The sequence below is a fragment of the Penaeus monodon genome, chromosome 19 (assembly GCF_015228065.2).
Source record: "Penaeus monodon isolate SGIC_2016 chromosome 19, NSTDA_Pmon_1, whole genome shotgun sequence".
Classification (NCBI taxonomy): Eukaryota; Metazoa; Arthropoda; class Malacostraca; order Decapoda; family Penaeidae; genus Penaeus; species Penaeus monodon.
Genome location: NC_051404.1, coordinates 30,520,367 through 30,526,706, shown reverse-complemented (window position 1 = coordinate 30,526,706; position 6,340 = coordinate 30,520,367). Strand labels below are relative to the sequence as shown.

At 38.8% G+C, this 6,340-nt stretch overlaps 1 protein-coding gene across 3 annotated transcripts in view; it reads right to left on the bottom strand.

Moving 5' to 3' along the window:
* LOC119585167 overlaps positions 1 to 6,340 on the bottom strand; it is an 11,032-nt gene extending 4,692 nt beyond the window's left edge. For all 3 annotated transcript variants that reach the window (XM_037933804.1, XM_037933802.1, XM_037933803.1), the window contains exons 1-2: positions 632 to 6,340; positions 84 to 455 (exon numbers count right to left, since the gene is read on the bottom strand). The gene's annotated coding sequence lies outside the window, so the exon portion shown is untranslated. The remainder of the gene's footprint in view (positions 1 to 83; positions 456 to 631) is intronic.

Below are 6,340 nucleotides of genomic sequence, written 5' to 3'. Positions count from 1 at the left end.
ATCTTTCTGAGTATTTCAACATTTCCAGGTTTACATAGCAGGGCATGCAGAATTTGCTTGGTCAATGACTCTACAGACAATACCTTTGATGGTGTATCCATGAAGATTAAAATGGGAGATGACCCTTTGGCCTCTTTAGATGATCCAACTAATTGTGTGATGGAAAGTACAAGTATTGGCTTCTTGTGTGTTGCTCCTTACCTATAAATAAGTAAACTTTTCCCCAACCCAACTGTATTTTCAGATTATCCCCTTCAACTAACAAATTTTGATTTCTGATGTAGAAAGAATATAGGTTTTTATGCTTATACTTGATTTCCAAAATCTGATCAATTCAAAATATAATTGTACTAAATACAGCAAAATACATTGACCTCTGGCTTACTGAAGTTTTAGCGGCAGCATTTCCATTTCCCTGAAGTAGTACAGACCTGCAGTCCTTACAGGACACATTTCTGTATAAATAAAAAATAATAAATGTCCCTACCCCCCCTCCCCTCCATTTTCTTGATAACCCTGTCCTTCGTCTTTATCACCACTTACTTCTGACAAGACTAGATTAAAATCTAGTAATATGAATGATTTCAAATACACTTGTAAAACAAAATGCAGAACCATCAACTGCAGTTACCTTCCTTTCTCAAAGTTTGGAGCCGATTGTTGTTGATGGTTGCATGTTGGAGTTCAATTTCTCTTGGCTGTCGTTTCAGTATGCTGCTCAGTCTGACCACAAGCCAACTGCTGATCCACTATCACAAAGCAGAGGATGACTCCAGCAGCCTACTAAAAGAAACCTCTTCCCTTTTCCCTTTCCCAAATATTTTAAGGTAAAAATACATCTAGGACTACAATTAACATACAATATTTCTTTTTCACATAAGGTCTCTCAAAGAACTGACAGGTTTTCAACATTTATATGAAATACCTCTTCAGCAGTGACAAGATGTTAATGATTTTGAAGATGTTGATCCTGGTCTTCCCACACAGGATAGATGTTCCCACAGAGTTCTGTGAATGCTACAGCAGTAAATGTCCCCCCCCCCCCCCAATTTTGAACCCTTTCATATTTGTCATGTCTAAACCAGAGTGCATTATGCTAGCTGCATGATTGACAAACCAAATACTCATTTAGTATAAAAAACAGGTTGGTATAAGCAAATGGTAAACAACATTACCTGTCATTAAGCAAGATGCAAGGAAAGTGGGACACAGCAATAGAATCAGCCCGGAATCAGGAACATAAAACATTCACTCGGGCAGCAATCACCAGGTTACTTGTCTCCACAAAATCCGACTGTCCTACTAAAGAGAATCCCATGCTCTCCACACAAAAACATACTTTCTTTACAATTCAATTGACCGTTTCAGTTTTAAGGTCTCTTCTCAAAATACGTTTGAAAAAGAAGTTAGTATTCATAACATATAGAATGCATGTTCTCACTACAGCTTGTGTACCAAATCAATCACAAATGACAGAAAGGGAAGAATAAATATTCATGACATTATTTTTAAATACTCCTTTAGAGCTCAAACCTCCTGCCACATAAGGAACAGAAGCAATGGAATCGAGGCATCCTTTAATCCTTCACAGGCAGATGCGTGGGCTTTCTTCAGTTACAGGATGTCACAGCCTGGGCCATCCCTCTGCATATACACTAGAAGAAAAACGTCAATTTCCCCTCCCCCCCCCCATTTCAACTAAATTTTCAGCTAAATTATTAATTTACATGCAAACAAGTAAAACAATTTGTACAATTAATTTCTAAAATTAGCAGATACCTGAAACGTTGCTTGGAAGATATGTGAAGTCTGCAACTTTGTAGATAATCTGCGATGACTAAGGCCACCTTCAAACTAGGGCTTAAATTCTGTGCATATACTGAAGAAGTGAACTCCCTCCCACATATTTACATCATATTTGATTCTGTGCATATACTAAAGAAGTGAACTCCCTCCCACATATTTACATCATATTTGATTGTCAAATATCTAAGTCAATACGTTTAGGATAGATAATTACCACTATACACAACTGAATAACCACCAGGATTTTTTTTTGAGTAAAAGGAAGACTGCAACATCCAAGGGCCTATATAGACAACCATGAAATCACATCTGGAGTTTACTAGGGGGAGGAATAGAAGTCTCTCACCCATCCTGGCCTTTTTCACAAATAAACTGTATCCCTATAATTTCTAAAGCTTTCTGTCAATCTTTATCTGATTATTCTATTCTGTATTTTCTGATTTAATATGACAACCTATACATGGCAGATGTCCTACAAATAAAAAACATCTGATGTCAGATATAACCCTCAAATTATAACTGTAAATGGAGAATCCATTTTGCAAGTCTCAGGAATAAGAACATGTTGATAGCATCTCAGCAAGAACACAATTCTACACCAAGATCTGTTCAACCAACAAATTATGTTCTTATGAACCTTAACAATGCACAATTAATGATATGAAGTAGAAATTGTCCAACTGGATATTGCATGTCATTCTCCGCAAGCTAGAAGAAACAGCTGAGACCAGCTAACTAACTTTCTTCTGCTTTCAGGGGAACCAGCTCTCCAAGTAATAAGAAATAAATTGAGAGTAACTCAACTGACAAGAATATAATTTCTTATGAACCTTGGGAATCATATAACATGAAGTACAAGAATAAATCTTGACTTCTTGGAAACCTCTACACTAATTTGTATAATGATTGGAACCTTTGCTTGTACTCAAATAGTTTATCTAGGTTTCAGGCATTAGTGCCTGGCTTTCAAATTTCCTTTTTCAGCCTACATAAAATTGCACTCAATTTCCTAGTCAAATCAGAAATATTTGATCTACCCCGATGATGGACCTAGCAGGTAATTGCCGATTCTCTTAGTACTGTTATCTATTGACACAGATACTTACAATGTTACCTAGGTTTGTCTGTCCTCTTCTCTGTTGAATGGTAAAGTTGACCATTGTAGGAACAAAACTGCTTGTACCCCAAATCAGATGAGCCCCGATAGAGTCAACTTTCTCCTTTGAACCTCTTCCAGGAATGCCCATCGACAACTGGTATGCCTTTCAACTCGTAAGGCTCCCTGCATCCCGCTGCATCTGCAGAGATTCTAAAACGCCCAAAGCCTAGCTCCTATCCAAAACTTTACTGATGGTGGCAATTAATACCAAATAGATACAACAGATTCTTAATGAATGAGAATTTAAAATGGTTCATCAATTTTACTGCACTTGGTAACCATTACATTCATAAATGCATGCAAAAGTACAGCATCTGATGAATTAAAGTTACATTAGCAGCAAAGGAATTATACAAATCCATTACTTCTGAAGAATGAGTATTTATCTCCCACATTTTCCATGAAGTTCTAGTACAAACACCTAGATGCATAAATATTTCAACTACGAGCAAGAACTGGAAGATTTGGTTCCTTTGGAAAAACTTTTACAAGTCTATAGAAACAAATTATCTCCGACAACAATCTCATCAGATATCCTTGTCACACAACTGTTTTTGTGTTTAAAAAAAGCCATGTTCCTTTAAACATTAATCAAGGAAATCAAGAGATGCTGTGTTACCTTGTTCAACCTTAAGAACTTTGTGATCCATCTGGCTATGTCTGCCATGCTGCAAATATTCCTCGCAATCTTGATGACAAGTGGGAGAAGTGGGGGACAGGGGGGCACTTCGATGTGGGAGTGGAGCCGAATCCATCTCTAGGACTTCATGCCTGCAGTAAACTTTCCCTCCACTATGCCTATGTTAAGGTTATCTCTTTCACCACATACATAAGCTTTAAATCTTTTAAGACCTTTATACAACATTGAAACAAGATTTGTGTAAGAAGACAAATAGAGCAGTTTAAGGTTTGCCAATCTTCAACACTTACTAGAAACACAAAAATGCAAAATGATCTTTTACAAATTTGTTACCTGAATCCAGACAATACTGGCTTACGATGTACCCATTCCCAAACGCTGCAGTACTGCTGAAGACATCAGCCAACACAACCAAAATTTTGTATGCCGTCATTCATCCAGTCACCTGCTAGATAAAATTATTTCTTCCCACTATTCCCAAGATTCTACAGTTCCCACTTAATATAACACATAGCAAACCAAATGGGACCACTAAATCAAAGTTTTAAAGTTTCCTAGTAACAGTTATAAAACAAACCACAATTTGGAGTTTCACACAGATGCTGCTCACAATCTGCATACTTTTCTTTCTGGACAGCATCAGCTTCAAACTGAAATATACTTGCACACTTGTTCCCTCCCTTTTCCCAATCATGCGTAAAATTGTACCAACTTCATAATTAACGTTCTACTTAATTTTGTATAGAAGCCTTGGTATTTCTAATGAAATAAAATTTTGCCAATTGTTGCTTTTACATTTCCATAAAAGAATTTTCGTTCAATGTTTACATTGACCAAGTTTCTGTAGAATAGTACTTCATATGCTCGTTTATAGATTTTTCTTAGTATGCCCACCATACAAAATACCTGTGTTTCTTTCGTTGGGTTGGAGGTAGCATAGCCCTATGCCTTCAGCTACCAAAATTCTTGGGCTGGCGACTGCAGGACCCCATGCCTGCAGCCTTTCTCGTATTGACCTTGTGTATACTGCTTTGTGTGGTTTTTTGCCGGGTGTCCACTCATGTTACTTGAGATCGATCAGCGGAGGACCCCATGCCTGCCACTGGTTGCTGTTCATCGGACCTTTCTTTATCAACTTTGCCTTTCTGCTGCGCAGATATCGGTGTGCAGCTGCACAATCTGAAATGACTGTATTCCCCACCCAAGCACGACATGTTGATGTGGCATAGCCACAATGTAATTGTTACTTTTGAGGCTGACGATAGTGCAATCCTCCTTTTATACACACTAAAACAAGGTTAAATGATGGTCAACCACTTAGATTGATCACATGAACTAAGAGCTGTATATCCCATATTCTAAAAAATTTATAAGAAATGTACTATTAGATAATTACCACTGAAATTAATGCAAGTCTTTCAAAGTCTTGTCTAATGTCAAATTGTTACCTAATGAGTCTTGTGCAACTACATAGCATGGAGTCGACACTGGCTCACCTCAACCTGTTGTGGTCACCTCCGCGAATTCGGTAACAGCGACAGGAAACGACCGTCGCCAGGAACAGGTCAAATTAGGAAGCCGGACTGAAAGTACTGTTATTGTTTGCCCTAACCTAAACTACTTGGTCACTGACTTTAGCTACTACACCGTGAACAATTCAACAACTGCATCATGAATACATAAATGCAAAACTGTAAAACAAATAACATCTCTAGCAAGTCAAAGAAGTGATATTCTGGCAAGAGACTTACACATGGGATGAAAAAGTTTGTCAGTTAATAGCGTCACACCTGGGTCATACCTCGCCCCCAGCAGACATCACTGGACGCCACCGGGTCACCACACCACCAATCCTCGGGATGGACACAGCCCACGGGATGAGAGAAAGTGTAAGAAGGGTGCCGTGGTTGGGAGAAATCAGGAACAATGAAGGAGCTACAAATGGAATGGTTAACTTTGCATGATGATTGAAATGAGTGAATCCCTAATTCTTATACATTTTTAGATGATCACTTGAACAAATGAACCAACACAAGAAAAGCTTTCACTTGTATTAACTAATCAGTTACGTGAATATAGCCTGAACTCACTACTCCATCACGTGACCACTGGTAGTAACCGAACGCAAACCCTATTTCGCAAGATTAATACACAGATTCTACATAAGATAAGTCGATACCAGAGTACCACCGTCTCGCGGGAGGAGAAAACCGAGGGGGGTAGACCTGGGGGGTTGACCTGGGGCGGGGCCGGGTCGGGGGAGTCAACCTTCCAGCGAATTTCACCGCTTCAGGAGGGCTGTAACAAAGTGTTCACACGGTAACCCTTTCCCAGCAAAAAGAAATGCAGTAAAAAAAAATGGAGGTTACACATAAATTCCATATACGTCACCTTCACAAGATAAAATCAACAGTACGGATATAAATAATGAGATAAAAAAGGAACGAAATGGGTTATGTGAGGATTGCACTGAGAAGCCAGCCAGATTCCTCTGTGTATCGAGACGGCCCGTGTGTCGTGCAGAGCAAAGTCGCGTGTAAGGGAAGGAGGCCCCATCGCCAGACCGGACTCGAGAGAAGGAGACAAAACAGGACGGCGTCAGCTGTAAAAGGAGATTGTTAACTAATACACTGCATTTGAACTTTCACCAATCTTCACTTTATTGATTTAAAATTTACACAGCACTGATCACTTAATCCTAGAGTCACTTTGATTTCACAATTCGGAATATTGAT